This window comes from Cyprinus carpio, chromosome B4 (genome assembly GCF_018340385.1).
Source record: "Cyprinus carpio isolate SPL01 chromosome B4, ASM1834038v1, whole genome shotgun sequence".
Classification (NCBI taxonomy): Eukaryota; Metazoa; Chordata; class Actinopteri; order Cypriniformes; family Cyprinidae; genus Cyprinus; species Cyprinus carpio.
This window is the reverse complement of record NC_056600.1, coordinates 19,389,005-19,407,943: the sequence shown is the minus strand read 5'-3', so window position 1 is coordinate 19,407,943 and position 18,939 is coordinate 19,389,005. Positions and strand designations below refer to the sequence as shown.

At 38.8% G+C, this 18,939-nt stretch overlaps 1 pseudogene; it reads right to left on the bottom strand.

Moving 5' to 3' along the window:
- Positions 1-18,939, bottom strand: part of LOC109081050 — a 70,708-nt pseudogene that overhangs the window by 50,730 nt on the left and 1,039 nt on the right.

Sequence of the window (18,939 nt, the reverse complement as noted above, 5' to 3'; positions counted from 1 at the left end):
TATGATATTAGTTCCACACCTTTAAATTTAATTTAATGCTACTTTACAAAATGCATTTTAAAATTTACACTTGTCCCAACAAATGGCAGCAACATTTCATTTAAACATATATTGTGTGAATTTTTTTAAAATAAATTTTCAAAAAATTATTAGTGTCGAAGTGTTGTATCTTAATTTTCACCACACTGAACGGTTTTGCTCCTATTTTTTAATTCCTATTTTTTTTTTTTTTTTTTTCAAATTTATTTATTTTTCAAATCTTATTACTGAACTAAAAGACAATGCCTTCTGCATTTTAATATGCAACTTGTCATGCTATAAATAAGACTTGCAAATCTTGCCACTTAAAGTATAATGAAGTCTGGAGATGAAAGCAGACACTTAGATGCAAGGTGTTAAAAAGGTGTAACACTGTGCAGAATTGCACAGTACAAGATGTACAGTTGTAAAAATCAAGATAAAACACATCTACACACATAAAAGCACATTCTCACTCAATTCACTGAAATTTTAATAGGTCCTGAACATGTAAATGTCCACTAGGAACATGTAAATTTCCACTTTTTTCTCTTTACAGACTTCAGAAAAAAATCTTTGGGAAATTACCGCAATGTAGTTTGTATGCAATTCTAGAAAAGAGATTGGCCAAAATAAAACTAAAAACCACATCTCTAGAACCCGAAACTTTCCCACACTGCTGATTTAAAGCAAACAGGCACTTCCTCAAGCTCTTGCACACCATGAACTCGTCGTTTTTTGTTTTGGGTTGGTTTGTAGATTGTCTCTTCTTCTGCTCTTGTTGTGAGGGCTAGCATTGCATTACTGCACGTGCCCCCTTCTGGAATGATCCCCTATTACTGACTGTATTCATTATTTGACCTGCATGAACCGAACCGTGACGTTTGTAATGTGATGGTTCAGGATGAATAATAAATACTTTTATACCCCTAATTTCCACATATTGTATTTAACAGATTTCCTTGAGGCATGAGCTGTAAAAGAATTTCAGGGAGTTTGTTAATGTTGCCCTATTTCTTACATACTCAAATACTTGTAAAAGCAAGCTGAAATGGCATGGTTTCTTCAGCAAAAGAATCCCCATTATGCTTCATCCTGTATCTCTGGTCCAAAGACTTAGAAATACTTTTGGAGACAAGCATATGGTGCAGGAAACAGCCTTAGCAAACATCCCTCAACAAGCCATGAAACTGGAGCTAGATGACCCACCAACAGAGGAAGAAGTCAAGAAAGCTATCATTATGATCAAGGGCAGTGATAACTACCAAGTGATTGGTCATTGTAGGCGAAGATGCTGACGCTGAACTGTTTATCAACACTGTTTGTACTTGTTGGGAGAAGGGAGTCATGTCCGCAAGGCTTCTGTGATGCAGTGATAGTATCTCTGTGCAAGACAAAGAGGAGAAACCCGACAGTTCGATATGCTGAGGTATCACTCTCCACTCCATTGCAGCTAAGATCCTTGCTTAAGAGTCCTTCTTAACAGCTTCTTACCTTCTCCCACTGCTGAAGAAGTTCTCTAGTTTGACCATCAGCCTGAAAAGTCCAGTACGAGAAGCCTCCACATGGTAGCTATAGCCCAGCTAAGGTCAAACTCCATGGCCATCCTCTCATTTGAATGGCAAGGGCGTTTTGCAGCAGCAGGTCAGTCTAAGCCAGAACAGCAAAGGGGTTCTGGCCCCATCTCAGTCTAAGGATCAAAGATGAGCACAGAAGACTAGTGTCGCGACTCGCGCTCCTCCTCCTCCTTCTCCACCGGGTAGGGCTCAAAGGAGGAATGAATCCAAAGGTAGCAGGCAAGACTTGAGGGAAGTGATCCAGACGAGGCGTTCTCAATGCCTTTGTCCAGACCAGAGTGAAACCTGAAATATCAACTCACTCCCTCTGACGGTATTAACATCTGTTCTCATCTTCCTCCCCCCTGAAGCCACCATCCCCTCCACCTGACCGAAAGTTAGGCAGGAGCCTCTTGCACTTGCATTGCAGTCTCTCATGCTGGACCTATGATGTTTTGGTTAGTTGCTATGTCTTTTAGAATTACCTACTGATTCCTTCAGAATGTATCCATTAACTTGATTCATGCATGGGAGCCATGGTGGGTGAGTATGATCTATTTAATCTCTCTATTGCTAGTTTTACGTGAACTCACTAACTAGCTTTTCTCCGCGCAGCATTACTTGGACTGTCTTTGTACCTCTGACTTTGTTACTGAGTTAGGACCGTTAATAACCTGTAGACGTGTTTATTGCGGAGACCTTTCCTGAGGTGCTTCGGCTCTGAGGAGCAGTAGCTCTTAACACATGAATGGTTATTGAGTCCCGTTGATCTATAAGTTCTTTCGAGTCTGGCTAAATAGGACCCACACACTCTATCGAGATATAGAGCGTGGGACTATATACGGCTGTAACAGTTGACAGCCTCTCATCAGACCCTGCTAGACTGCCCCTTTTAGTCTAGTGCTGCCTTCTGGTCGAGCTAGAAAGTGCTCCCCTCACTGCAAGGGCTAGCTATGAGCCTATCACTCCCAGTTTGAGCTATGAGGGCCCACCTCAACCTGAGAGCTGAGAGCACCACTCCCGAGAACTCCATATGCAACCATACCAAGTTGTTAGGCCTGTCCCTGTCTCCTCCTTGGTCAGTTGCCTGTATGGTGGGACCCTGTTGCTCCCTGTTGGAATGTGTGATCCCCTTCTAAGCTGGATCCCATTTCTGATGTCCCATTTGTGGTCAATCTGCTCCCTGGGCATGGCAGTGCTCCCATACTGCAGGAGGGTCCCCTCAGAGCTCACCGCTCCTGGGCAGATCATGTGATACCTCCTCTCTACTTGAGAGCTAGGAACTTTGCCCCTGGGCTATTGACTGCTTGCTTCGGTCAAGCTGGGTTCTTCTCTCTTTGATAAGTTGTCCCTTTTTGGTCAAGCCTAGCAGTGCTCCCCTCACCTTAGAGGATTACCTATGAGCACGACACTCCCAACCTGAATGTCTGAGTACCTCTTCTATTTTGAGATTTGGGCCTCCACTCTCTAGAGCAGCAGTTCTCAACCCCCCCTGGACCATCATGAATTCAAACTGCAGCCCACCATGCTGAACACAATTTAAAAAATAACTTTCATTTTCACAATTCATTTTAGTTTTTACATGAATTTAAAAATTTACAAAACAAATATAAGCTATAATGTTTTTGTTATGTAAAATAATTTAGTTTTTCATATATTATTTTCAGACATGAGCAGACCTGTACACACGTAAATTAACATTACACATTTGACGAACACTTACAGTACAAGCATGCACTTTGGCAGAATTCAATTCAAATAGTCATCAGCAGCCATTTAGTTCGGTAAAATTGAGGATCAGAATGGACAAATTTGTTATTAGGGGAGAAAATCAAATGTGGAAAATGCCAGCAAAGGAACACATACAAACAAAAATAGTCACAGTATCAGAAACTTTCAGTTTGTCTCACAGGCCAGGTCTCACTGGGTAACAGGCCAGAGTCCAGTTTACCGTTCTAGACCCTTGGCTGTATCCCCTTAAAGGAGTTTCTGATTCCAAGCCTTCAAGCTCTGCTCTCGGTTTAGGCATTCCAAGCCCAGCCCTTAACAGTGTAAGTTATTGGGGTATGCAGGGTATTGGGGTACGAGACACTGCATCCTCTAGAAGCCTTGCCATGCTTCAGATGCAAGCTTCAGATGAAGAAGTGGATTATGCATTTTCCCGGCGCCCTTTTATACTGTGGTCGCGCCGGTAATGATGTCATAGGCTGTCGCCAGCCATGCTATTGTTGTGTTTTTTGATGTATTGCTTAAGACACAAGTCACGCTGAAGGCGTTCCCCATAGTGACCACTATGTGTCTTATTGCCTTCTCAGGGAACCATGGTTACATATGTAACCTGAGACGTTTTCACTGTTTACACTGGTTTTAGCAACATCGCCACCACTCACAGCCTTTTGTGCAACAGCAGCTGATCTGGGCATGTAATCTAAGCTCAGATCTAATTGGACAGCACATTTCATTGCAGAGAGATGTGGTGGAAAATCGACACACAGGGAAAAAAAAATCTTTGCTTTTCACATCACGAAATGATCGTGCCTGGTGTATAAAAAGCCCAGTAGGGATCTATTGTTTTGATTGAAAACAAAAACATCATCACGCAGAACATTCGGATCAAATTTTCACATTGAGTGTAAAAAAGCCTTAATATTGCCTAATTTTAACCACAATATCCTTACAGTTCAATCATGGTTTTTATTGTCTTAAAAAAGCTAAAGAAAACCATTAAATGGGCTAAATAAATCCCCATTCCTCTCACTGATTCACTTATATTGCTTTCTGTCTGTCTTTTTGTGTGATGTTTCAGTTTAGCGGTCTCTGTTAGTGCGATCACAGATGGTAGGTTTAACAGTGTCACCTCATTTTCACAGATGATTTCTCATTACATTCCCTTGATCCTCTCCACATCTATCGTTTCCTTTTCTATTAGTGCTGAGGTGTTTTCACATCGGGAACAATCAAAACAAACAAGATGACAAACAAAACAAGAACAACATGCAATCTGCACAGTAGGACACTGTATATGATTGCCAACAAAAAATATAATTATATTCTCTCTAAATTATTTGTCACCACTGATATTTTGTAGTGCATGTCATGTATTAACACTGTTTTTTTGCTGTTATTGTCAAACAGACAACGAGTGGGGAGTGGGACTGGGCAGGTGTTTTTTTTCAATTTATTTTATATGGGAGTTGAGCGACAGAGGACTGTGGGATAGACACAGCACGACGTGGCAAGGTAGAGACAATGTCAAAAAGTTGAGTCATTTTGTTGGGTTATGTTGAGTTATGGGTTATGTTTGTTGGCGTATCTTGCAAATGATAAGATGCTTGAATGAAAATGTCCAACTTAATTAAACTGGACCCCCCAGTGCAGACAAGTCACTGCCTTTCTGAGAACTTGTTTTTACAATTTAGAATAAAAGTGATTCATTTGTAAAATCTGGCATTGCTAATTCTAAAAAGCTGGTTGAAATGGTCGGTGATGTACCTGGTCACGGTTGTGGCCAATAGATTTCTTACTCCATTTGTGTATGTCAGATTTGGGTTCTTATTTGAAAATATGTTATTTAAATGTGAATTTAACAAGCATTTCTTTTTTTCTTTGAGATTTCTCTGTATTTTCTCTCTTTAAATAGAGTTATCTGGAGGAGCTACAGATATGGCCGCCAAGTAAACTGTCTTTTCTAGAAAAAGACTTTGGTTAAAGTCTGCTAAACATCACCAAAGGTCACATGTCATTTATTTTGCTGAAAATGGCCAATTCTCATTGAAAATGAATAATTTTGTTTGCCCCCCCCCCTGCAAAACTGCTGTCTATCTGAACCACCCCTTAGGAACAAATCACTTCTCTCCAGCTCCTGTTACTACTTGCCTGCTGTCTCAGTAATTAACATTTGCCAATTTGAAACCCCATGAACAGTGACCTTACACATTGAGATTTGAGAGTATGACATTGTCACTTATCACAGCTGCAGGACCAGAAAAATGTGCATGTTTTTGTCAAAGGTGTAATCAACATGATGCCTCTAGGTTCTTCTGCTTATGGCTTTGTTTCACAGTGACTAGGTTGGAGCCAGAAAGCCATTAGTCTGGATAAACAATCTCCTTTCTGATGAAGATCTTATAGAAAAGTGTCAATCATGTTCAGATGATGTTCTAAGGGGGCTAAAAGGTCTGAGAGATTATGACTGCCATGTGATATGGATGGTAAATTGAGGTTTTATAAGGTCTGGTTAGGGGGTGGGTGACTTCCCATGGTTAGTAATTGCCTCCACCTACGGCCAAATTAGATTTGCTTGGATGAAACATGCTGTTCAAGTATACATGCTATTCAGTAGTCGTTTCTGCCCTGCTGTGCCGTTGAATTGCTGTTAATGTTGCCTTCCATTGCTCTTGACTAGTATAGTTTGACTCAAATGAGTTTCGGCCATGAACACCTGTGGCCTCTTCAGGTTTTTATTGCTGGTGTGCCATGCATGTACTGGTTGGCATTAAGAAAAGATTTGTTCCCCTTTTATTTCCATTAACTCCTTCACCTTCAGCTTTGCAGAGGCAAGTGGGATGTAAAGGCCTCTTCAGTCTGTAGTTATGAACCTCTGAATCAGAGGTAATTGTAAGGACAAAAGCAAATCCACTTTCCAAGATCATCTTGCCTCTGTTCCTACTCAAATGCTGTATCCCAACTTTGGATGACTGGATCACATGAGCTTCACTAACTGTATTTCCATTAATCTTCATATTGCACAAATTGAAATTGAACTTTGAAAATCATGCAATGGAAACATGTCAATTTCGCAAAAAACCCTATATATCATAAAGAAAGTTTTTATGCTCACATAAGGTTGTTTTTCAGGCAATTAAAAAAATATATCATTCCATCACCATGATTAATCACAAGAGGAAAACAAATATGTTTTATCATGACATTTATAAAATGTTGCAAAGGTTTTGTGCAAATCTGTAATGGAAATGCAACTACTGTCTGCAATTTGTAGTTGCTATAGTTGAAACCTGGGACTACTGGAACCAAATGATTGAACTGCTTTTAATCTGCATTCTGTCACCAATGTGCATGGAGCATTGTACCAAAATACTCTGTACCACAATTCCTTATTGACCATCCCTTTTGGTCACCACAACTTCGGAAGCAGTTTCTGATACCCATTTTACCCTAATTCACCAATTCCTATTGAAAACAAAATGACTCCGAGCACTTTTGATGCTGCAAATTTTAACGCTTTTTAGGTTTGCCAATATTCACCACGGTGTTCTCTTGTGGTACTTGAGTACTTTCCTTAGTTTAATAAAATCCTTGAACCATGACTGTAATTGTGTTTCTTTGAGTTATTTGCATATGTGAGTGCGTGCAAGACTATTTTCGCACCTCCTCCACAGTCTTTTTCCTCCTCTTCAATGCTGCTTTTGATAGTATCATACTCCTCGTCAATGTTCTGGTTGCCACGGATTTGGCTGAGTACGCGCCGGGCCTTCTGGGTAAGACCTTTCTGGATGAGCCAGCGAGGACTCTCGGGTAGGAAAAGGAACCCTAGAAACTGCAGCAATGCAGGGACCACTGACAGACCCAGCATATATCTAAAACAGATGAAAAAGAAACAATATTGGAAGAGAAATCTGAGAAATTGAAGGAACAAAAAAAAAAAACATTCTTAAATAAGAATACATATACATCCTCAGTTAGTGCCTACGCTTTGTTGCTAGTCTTCAACTGATTTGAACAAAACATGATGTTAATGGTAAAATGGTATAGACTAAAATGGTATGAATTAAATAAAAGTGATGATCCCAATTCTGAATCTTTTGTAGAAATAGAATTTGATTACATTAAAGATAATCAAATGATCTGTATTCGTTTTTTATTCAGTTGACAAGATTACAGTGGAAATTTTCTATTTCCACTGAAACAATTTGTTTGCTTGTTTTCCACACTCTCATCTTGTATGGATCATAAGAATTTAGTAAGAATTACAATAAAAAAAAAATCAATGTAAATACACTTTGTTTACTATTTTTTTTTATTTACAAACTTTACTTTGATTCTCAAGTAAATGTATGGTGTTTTAATGAAGTTTACATATACATATCAGATCAGATTTACCAGAAGTAGCTGCCAGTAAAGCCAATCCATCATAACGAGTCAACATAAAAAGTCGTAATAACTCATACATGTAACAAAATCATAAAAACTTAGTTGGCTCATACTAAACCTAGCCATACAATCTAAAAATTAACATAACCCATAGATCATGAACATCATGAAAATCATTCAGTTTTTTTTTCAGTTTTGCTAATTGCACCACAGCACAGAAATAAGAACAATTCTAGATTCAGTGCAAATTCTGCAACTGGACCACTTGATTTGATGGTCATACCTCCAGCCTTCATGCTAAATGTAGCTGAAGGCCCCATCAATAACGCTGGCTGTGAATTGGCCTGCTGTGATGAACAGAGTGTTGATAGTGACCAGGCGTCCTCTCATGTGGGGCGGTGAGGTTTCAGCAATGTACACAGAACAGTCCTGGATGCAATACCTGAAAGCGTAGATATATAGCAGTCAAAACTATACTTTGGTTAGAAAGCGTAATGCCAAAAGGCACACAAGTACTTTAAAGGAACAAATCACTCAAAAATGAAAATTCTACCCTTTACTCAACCTTTTGTTCCAAACCCGTATAAAGTTATTTCTTCAGTGTAACACAAAATGGGAAATACATAAGAATATACTATCTGCTCCTCTCCATAATGTAAATGAATGGGGACTAGGGCTCCAAAAAATGACATAAAAAGCACCATAAACATTTCATAAAAGAATCATGATGTATCCCATATGAATTGTACACTATAATTTGGTATTTAATGTGTTTTGTTTTTTTGCAGTTTTGGAGGTTGAGAATCCAAGCTCCATTCACTTTCATTCTATTCAGTAACATCTTAAACAATTCTCGTTTTGTTCCACACAATACTACTACTGCTACTTTTAATACATATCTGGAACAACATAGGTCATTATGACAATGATGAACTTTTTTGATTTTAATGAAAGTACGTTTAATGTTATATGTAATGAGCAAATATGTATGCTTGAGTCTAAATTTAGTACTGTATTCATGCACCACATAATAGATTTCCCGAACACTGAAAGCTTTATAACACTGACATTGTCTCAGATCTACAAAAGACCTCATCGTGTTGGCTTTGTCAGAGGGTTACACACAAGAATATGTGACATGCCATAGTTGAACATGCTTGTGTACCAGTGTCCCCTGCCAATCACATGGCTCTCAAGAGAACTGTGATGATCCAGCCAGGCCACATCCTGTCCCTCATTTCAACCAATTACATCACAGATGTGTCATATTATGCAAAAATTTTCAACAAGCAAGTGATTTTTCTGGAATCACAAGGACACCTTAAAATGTGAATTTGCTTCCAACAGATTGGGATGGGGAGGAAATTGTAATGTGGTGTGATGGGACCAATGTTCACATGATATTTACACAGGAGAGCAAACAAAAAGCCCATGCCCGCATTTATCTGACAAGGTCTATCGACATAACCACTCGCAATAAAGTCTATTAATAGCCCTGGTTCACTGTCGCTCTCGTTGCCCGGCAGACAACGTACCTGTTGCCATGGGAACGCCTCACTGCTTGCCTCACAAGGAGGTTAATCAATACTGTGAGACGACAGCTGTTATTGGCATTTCATTTATGTTTTGAAAGACAGTGATTTCACATGAGCAAAGGATGTATTCTCCTTAGTGATGCGGGTTATCCAACAATGCCATTCACAGACCAACCCTTTATTTTTTTTATTTGTTTTTTTTTTGTGGGAAGACCACTATTATGTCACATGGAAGGATCATTCAAAATGACAAAGATGTCTGTGTGGAGCATGATATGACATCTGTCTGTACATTTTCATGCCACCTAATTTTTCATACGTGGACAAAACATCAAAACATTCACCTATCCAATGAAACCAAAACTCTCCCAGTTGTCTAGAAGGGTCTGTTTTTCTTCCTACTGTCTATGGATGCATCCTAACCAACCCATGCAGGCTTATTGCAAAAATGTGCCTTTATTTACGTTTGTCCAAAAATCTAGTACCTATACTGTACATACATTTCACTTCAGTTTGCAGCTGAAATGAACACTAGTGGCAATAAAATACAAACTACTTTTATTCCTGTTCACACAAGTTATAATTACACAATCATATTATCAAATTTTGCATCAAATAATCAGCCATATACAGTAATTTGCCCAAAACCTGGACATATTTTATGGACTTCACCAAATACATTAGTAGGTGTCTATGTTAGCCAAAATCTTAGTCAGAATCGCATGTATAATTTGAGGCTAAAGCCCAAAACACAGTGCATGGTTTTAGCAATACTAGAAGATCACTGCAGATCACACTGTGCGACATGGATCTAATAAACTTGGGTACGGCATGCAAGCTGACTGTACAATGATGACATATTGACTTGTACGCTACAGACGCACATTACTAAAGAAGAATAAAAAATGTCATCAGCATGCCTGCTAGTGGTAACACAAAAAGAGCATGATGAATCACACTTTGGCAGCTGTAGTTTTTATGTGTGCTGAAAAAAGTGGAAACAGCGAAAAAGGAAGGGATAAGAGTTAAGCAGTTTTATGTATTATTTTTATTGGCTAGTCAGCAGAGGTGGAAAAGTAACAAATTACATTTAATCGCGTTACTGTAATTGAGTAGCTTTTTTTGTGTACTTCTACCTTTTTAAAGTATTTTTTTTAAAATCTGTAATTTTTCCTTTTACTTAAGTATATTTTGTTTGAAGTATTGTACTTTGTTACATCTTAAAACATTAATTACTGAGAAAAAAAAAACGCTCTCTGGAAACTACTTCAGTAAATAATGGGCAGGAGAGCAAACTGGCGCTTAAATCACAAGAAAGATGCAGACGGACAGGACAAGTAGTGCAGACCCAGCTGAAAATGAAACCCTGTCGTATTCTGCTGAAGTTGAACTCGAAGGAAATGAAATGGAGCCCTGGCCATATTTATGCTATATTATGCAGTGTAAGCTGTGTTTGCCTAGGGAGATCCCAACAAATTAGAATACTTCATAAGACCAATAAAAAAAATCATTTTTAGTGAATTGTTGGCCTTCTGAAAAGTATGTTCATTTACTGTGCATGGTACTCAATACTTGGTAGGGGCTCCTTTTGCTTTAATTACTGCCTCAATTCGGCGTGGCATGGAGGTGATCATTTTGTGGCACTGCTGGGGTGGTATGGAAGCCCAGGTTTCTTTGACAGTGGCCTTCAGCTCATCTGCATGGTCTCTGGTCCTCTTGTTTCTCATTTTTCCTCTTGACAATACCCCATAGATTCTTTATGGGGTTCAGGTCTGGTAAGTTTGCTGGCCCAGTCAAGCACACACAACACCATGGTCATTTAACCAACTTTTGGTGCTTTTGGAAGTGTGGGCAGGTGCCAAATACTGCTGGAAAATGAAATCAGCATTTTCAAAAAGCTGGTCAGCAGAAGGAAGCATGAAATGCTCCAAAATTTCTTGGTAAACGGGTGCAGTGACTTTGTTTTTCAAAAAAACACAATGGACCAACACCAGCAGATGACATTGCACCCCAAATCATCACAGACTGTGGAATCTTAACTCTGGACTTCAAGCAACTTGGGCTATGAGCTCATCCTCCCTTCCTCCAGACTCTAGGACCTTGGTTTCCAAATGAAATACAAAACTTGCTCTCATCTGAAAAGATGACTTTGGACCACTGGGCAACAGTCCAATTCTTCTTCTCCTAAGCCCAGGTAAGACACCTCTGACATTGTCTGTGGTTCAGGAGTGGCTTAACAAGAGGAGGAAACGAATCGAACTGTAGCCAAATTTCTTGACACATCTGTGTGTGGTGGCTCTTGATGCCTTGACCCCAGCCTCAATCCATACCTTGTGAAGTTCACTCAAATTCTTGAATCGATTTTGCTTAACAATCCTCATAAGGCTGCGGTTCTCTCGGTTGGTTGTGCATCTTTTTTCATCCACACTTTTTTCCTTCCACTCAACTTTCTGTTTACATGCTTGGATACAGCACTGTGTGAACAGCCAGCTTCTTTTGGCAATGAATGTTTGTGGCTTACCCTCCTTGTGAAGGGTGTCAATGATTGTCTTCTGGACAACTGTCAGATCAGCAGTCTTCCCCATGATTGTGTAGCCTAGTGAACCAAACTGAGAGACCATTTTGAAGGCTCAGGAAACCTTTGCAGGTGTTTTGAGTTGATTAGCTGATTTGGCATGTCACCGTATTCTAATTTGTTGAGATAGAGTGAATTGGTGGGTTTTTGTTAAATGTGAGCTAAAATCATCACAACTAAAAGAACCAAAGACTTAAACTACTTCAGCGTTGTCTGTGTGCATTGAATTTATTTAATACAGGAGTTTCACAATTTGAGTTGAATTACTGAAATAAATGAACTTTTCCACGACATTCTAATTTATTGAGATTCACCTGTATATATATAATTTCAAATAAGTATTCAACACTTTATGTCTTATACACACACTGGCCACTTCATTAGGTACACATTGCTAGTACCAGGTTGGACCCCATTTTGCCTTCAGAACTGCCTTAATTCTTTGTGGAATAGTTAAACAAGGTGTTGGAAACATTCCCCTGAGATTTTGGTCCATATTGACATGATAGCATCACGCAATTGCTGAAGATTTGTCGGCTGCACATCCATGTTGCGAATCGCCCATTCCACCACATCCCAAAGCTGCTCTATTCGATTGAGATCTGGTGACTGTGGAGGAAGGCCATTTGAGTAAAGTGAACTCATTGTCATGTTCAAGAAACCAGTCTGAGATGATTTGAGCTTTGTGACATTGTGCATTATCCTGCTGGAAGTAGCCATCAGAAGATGGGTACACTGTAGTCATAAACGGATGGGACATGGTCAGCAACAATACTCAGGTAGGCTGTGGGGTTTTTTAATGATGCTCTCAATTGGTACTAAGGGGCCCAAAGTGTGCCAAAAAAATACCCCCCACACCATTACACCACCACCACCAGCCTGAACCGTTGAGACAAGGCAGGATGGATCCATGCTTTCATGTTCTTTACACCAAATTCTGACCCTACCATCTGAATGTCGCAGCAGAAATCGAGACTCATCAGACCAGGCAACGCTTTTCCAATATTCTATTGTCCAATTTTGGTGAGCCTGTGCGAATTGTAGCCTCCGTTTCCTGTTCTTAGCAGACAGAGCGGCACCCAGTGTGATCTTCTGCTGCTGTAGCCCATCTGCTTCAGGGTTCTTCGTGTTGTGCATTTATACCTTGCATACCTTGGTTGTAACGAGTGGCTATTTGAGTTACTGTTGCCTTTCTATCATCTCTAACCAGTCTGCCCATTCTCCTCTGACCTCTGACCTCTGACATCAGCAAGGCATTTTCATCCAAACAACCATATATTTTTTATTTTTCGGACCATTCTCTGTAAACCCTAGAGATGGTTGTGCGTGAAAATCCCAGTAGATCAGCAGTTTTTGAAATACTCAGACCAGCCCGTCTGGCACCAACAACCATTCCACGTTCAAAGTCACTTAAATCCCCTTTCTTTTCCCCATTCGGATGCTCGGTTTGAACTTCAGCAAGTTGTCTTTACCACATCTAGATGCCTAAATGTATTGAGTTGCTGCCATGTGATTGGCTGATTAACAATTTGTGTTACCATAGAATAGGTGCACCTAATAAAGTGGCCGGTGAGTGTATATTAAAACATTATTTCTGCATTTGTAACTGCAGGTTAAATGCATTCATGTTCTGCATTAAAGTGTGTAAATACATCTAAATGCCACTTCAGATGAAGCTTCTGTGTTTCCTCTGCATTGCAAATATATATTTTGTTGATACAGATTTAATATGCCTGGTAACAGCCCAAATGTCTTATTATTCTAAATAACTGATTCCTTTAATTAAAAACAACTGGTCTGAGATTTATAGGCCTATCCCAGGGGTGTCAAACTCAGTTCCTAGAGGGCCACAGCCCTGCAGAGTTTAGTTCCAACCCTGCTACAACACACATACCATGTAGTTTTCAAATAAGCCTAAATAATCAGATTAGCTGGATCAGACGTGTTTAATTAGGGTTATATCTAAACTGTGCAGGGTTGTGGTCCTCCAGGAACTGAGATTGACACCCTTGGCCTATCCCATTTTTGCCTCCTTCCCATTGTTAAAATGCAACTAAGTCATTTTTAAATAAGCTACTTTTTACTTTTACTTGAGTAGGTTTTTAGACTGGTACATTTACTTGTACTTAAGTAAAATTTCATTAATGTAATGGCACTCTTACTTGAGTAGAATATTTTCATACTCTTTCTACCTCTGCTGGTCAGTAAACGTGGGTCATAGCAGCAAACGCCCTGTGCGATGATCATGCTGTAATTCTGACACTGTCAGAAAACTATCTTAGGCTATCTTTGGTTACAAGACCATGACAACGGTCATCTTTGAACCTCTCTCACTGTACGTCACAGGAGCACCAATTAGGAGTCACGATTGTTTCACGATACCACTCTTTCGTCTGGGACAGCCGGAAATCTTGGGCTTACAAAAATCTCCAAAAGGTTTCTTCTAAGATGGCTGAACCATTTTCATAAAATATGTGTATCTGTTTTTAACCATGTGGTTAGCTTAGCAGCTAACTCTATAATCAACTGTGAGCCTGGGGAGAGTTATTACAGTGCTGCTGGTAACAAGGTTTCTATGCTGAAGTAGAACAGTCACTTATGAGGTTTTGTCTTGTTTAGGAAGCTGCTTCAGAAGGTAGATACGTATATAGACAACGAGGCAGCTCACTAGGCTTTAAGTCAATATGTATGTACTGAAAACACAAACAAATGAATTGGTGATATCAGTATGCGGTTTTACAAGGATATTGATGTAGCATGAGAGATACTGTGTGTTGAGTGTTATATTTCAACATTAATGGCCATCAGTAAATCTGCTTAAAAGCGCTAGGGAATACTTAGCAAGTATCAATTCACTGATATCAGTATACAAAATAAGATTTCCTGAGTAGAGTACATCACAATATCAATACTGCAGCTCAGCCCTAATGATGTAACAGTCGTTGGAGGAAGTGGCGGTTGGCTATGTTGTTGTGGCGTGGTGGCTTTTGTGTGTGTTGTGTCTGCTAAATAAACTGTAGTTGGCTTTGCTTAAGTTTACTGTTCTTCAGCTGCAAAACCTAGAGAGCGGCAGAGCTCATTAGTGTGAGACTCCCAACTGAAGGCTGTAGCTGTCCTCTATTATTAGAGACAGTGTTTTAAAGGAAAATACACATCCACTTCATTCAGCAGACTACCCCAGACACTCAACGTGAGAGGCCATCGCTTTAATGGCCTTTCGCTCCACAAGGATGGTGGAGTCATGGAGACAGCAGACGATTGCCAGAAGAGCTTAGCTTATTCTCTGATCACACCAGACCAACTGAACTGTTACTTTACACCATCTGTGATTAGCACAAGGCTCTGTGCCCAGTTTGAAGGAACGTTAAGGTGAGGAATTGCCCAAATCCCTTGAGATGGGGTTTCCAAACACTGCATAAATGGCTTGACTCAAATAACGAACATACAGTATACCCATATATATATATTTTATATATAGTATATATATATATATATATATATATATATATATATATATATATATATATATATATATATATATATATATATACACATATATATATACAGTGTCCTGTATTTTGCTGTCTTAACTATGCTAAATAAGGATAATGGGTTGAATAAAAGGTCATTAATTTTATGGTTTAACTGATCCTGGTTTTGCCCTCTGCTGGTTTTGTGTTTTCACAAAGGTCAGTGTGGAAGTAATTGGGCTCAATCACTTAAACCAGAAGTCAGTGGTCAATTATCATATCAGTGACCTTTCAAGAAAGTTGCAAGCCAATTTATTCCTAAAAAGAATTTGAAAATAGTCTTGAAATGGAAAAAATACATAACATGTTCATATTTCCTGAAGAAAGTATACATGGTCATTGACTACTACATAAAAAAAACAATGATTAGCTTTAAAAGTAATAGTTCAAAATATCTTTAAAATTGCAAATATGGATTATGGTCCACAGAGTGTAATGGGTCAAATAGTGACTCTCTGGATTTAAGCAATCAAGAAGGCATTAGTCAGCCGGACAATATAAGGATTGAGAAAACACCAATCTTCCCTAATGCGTAAGTGCGTAATCCTAGACAATAAGCATCAGGCCAATTTGCTCTTTCCAAATGCTCAAAGGATATTCAGTTGATTCTTGGAAGCTCCGTACATACATTAATGAGAAATACCACTTGAGCTACTGGAGCTCTGTCAGTCTTACCACCCAGTCAAATCATGTGAATCCTTCTGATTCTGTACTAATTGCCTGTGTTACAAATAGGTCTGAATTTTCAATGAAATGCTGCATGAAATTTTATCAAACCCTGTGATCTTACTCTATGACTCACTTGGGTTCCTTTAAGCAAAAGCAATTAAAAAAAAATGTCTACAATCCTTTAGGAAAATCAACCACATTGAAAATACATTAAATAGCCTAACTGTTTGCATTTATCAAAACATTACATAAAAGGGGAAAGAAAAGTAAAAAAAAAAGACCATGAAAGCTTCTGTCCTGCAGATTTTCCAGAGTTCCCAACTCCAACACAGCTGAACCAGCTAATCAAGGACTGCTTTAGAAAGCCGAAAGTTTAGGCTGCTGACTATTTGCCTCGCTGCCTTATCAGGCAATGACTTTGCAGGCAGCATTTGCACACAAATTAACCTCAAAAAACTGATTTCAGGCAGACTTCTGAGGCAGCATAATGATTTAATAATCTACAACAAATAGAGTGAGCTTTGGTGAAAACTAAGCAAATGTTTAATTACTATAATAGTAGTTGAAAAAGTTGGTCAAAAACACAAACTGAGCACCATTTCAGAAGCATCTTTACATCTTAACTCAACTATCAAAAAATTCAAATAAATAAATGTATAGGACTGGTATCCATTCAGATATCAAAGGCAGTGAAGGATACATCTATAGATGCTGCCTTTAAAATTGATCAGACCTAATTGAACACATCTAATTCAGATCTTCAGGTTGTCAGTAGAGAACTCAATGAACTAAACTGAGTGTGTCAGACAAAGGAGATATACAAAATGGGCAGAACTGTGGTCCCCAGGACCAAGATTAAGAACCACTGAAATACCTAATGACTAATCAAAAGATACAAACCTGTCAGGTCTGTATTCTTTAATTTAGGTATCTCCTAGATGAACAATAAAAAAGTACATACAGTCAATGCATCTATTCACATCTGTTCAGATAATTAGCTATTTTGATTGATTTCTGATGTTTTAATTGGTGTATTTGGCTTCTGCAAAACCCTGTGTTACCACAGTAAAATAGATTAAAAATAGCCCTTAAGTGTTTCCTGGATGGAGATAGGTCCCGCTGGGTCTGCTGGTCTAGTCTTCTGTCTTAAAGACAATTACACAAGAAATGTGAAAGAAGCCCAAAATCTGAGACTTTATTTCAAACAGACAAGAGAACTAAGGTATCCCAAAAAAGGTCACTACAACAAGGTAGCAAGACAACACAAAGATGAAAAGCAAACAGAAATAACTCCAATAGAGTAGCAAAAAAGATCACAGCAATATCTCTGATAAGGACAGACCAAGAGAAGATGTGTATGAATAAAGCCCTAAACACACTGCGCGATTTTTGCCTGTCCCAGAGGAAAGCTTGGCATTGTGAAACAATCGTAGCGATCTTGGTGATCGTGGCTCCTAATCGGTGCTCTTATGTCGTACAGTGAGAGAGGTTCAAAGATGGCCTTTGTCACAGTCTTGCAATCAAAGATAGCCTCATAGTCGCACAGTGTGTTTTGCTGCTACGATCCACGTTTACTGACCAACCAATAAAAATGTGACATGAAATCAATGCAACATTAGGGTAAACATAAAACTGCTTACTTCAAGCACTTATCCCTTCCTCTTTCACTGCTTCAACTTATTTCCAGCACACATAAAAAATACAACTGCTTGGCATTTTATTCTTCTACTCTTTTTGTTTAAGACTAGCGCATGCTGATGGCATTTTATTCTTCTATAGTAACGTGCATTGTAGTGTACGAATCAACAAGTGTCATTCCCTGCGTTTCACTCGGAAGGGCTCATCCCTATGCCCTAATTCCTTCTAAGGGTTTACCTTCCGGAGTGAAAGCTTCTAAGGTTTGAAGGGTGTAAGGGACCAAACAACTGTTCCTTGAAGTGCCCTTCTACATCATCATCACGTGCCCACACGAAGGTGCCGTCATCATCAAAGAATCTGCGCAAAGGATCATGGGAGCCCAATCCATCAGTTGTACCCTTCGAAATCCTTCATTCCGAAGGGCCCTTTGAAGTGGCCAGTTTTGAGCACTTCAGTTTGGAACGACCCTTCAATATGGCAGCCATGATTGTTTTCACTCTGAATTGCCCTTCGGAGGGCGATATGTCCCGTTTGGAACGCACCAATCATTGTACAGTCTACACACACATCGTAGCCAAGTTTATTAGATCCATCTCGCACAATATGACATGCAGTAATCTTATAGGATTGCTAAAATCGTGCAGTGTGTTTTGGGCTTAAGTTGCGTGTGTGTGTGTGTGTGTGTGTGTGTGTATGCTGATTGGTAAATGGAGAACAGGTGTGAGTGAAAACGAGATTCAGTGGCCCGAGAAATTGGAGCAGAGGGTGTCTGGAGAAGGAGAAGCCAATGAGGACTTGACAAAATAAAAATCTAAACAGAGTGAAGTAAATATAATAAAAATTAAAACTATTCCCCAGCTTTGGCATAATTTCACCAAAAAAAAATAAAAATAAAAAAATTGCTCTTTCTAAAGTTTTTTTTTTTTTTTTTTAAGTTAGTTATTGAGCTACAACAACAACAATAAAGGTTGAAATTGCCCAACTATATTGAAAAGATGCAGTTTGAAATTAAGGAAAGGGAAAGCTATACCAAAGCCATGCTCATTTTCAAAATAGTGGTGCAGATATTCAAATAATAATAAAAAGGAGAGCAGCATCTGTTGCATGTAGTTTATTTAAAAAAGGTAACTTTGTAAAGTGATTCATATGGTTTTATTCAAGTCTAAAATGTTATTTTCCAATACTAATATAAATATACAATACTGTATATATATATACATATATATATACATATATATATATATATATATATATATATATTATATATATATATATATATAATATATATATATATATATATATAGTAT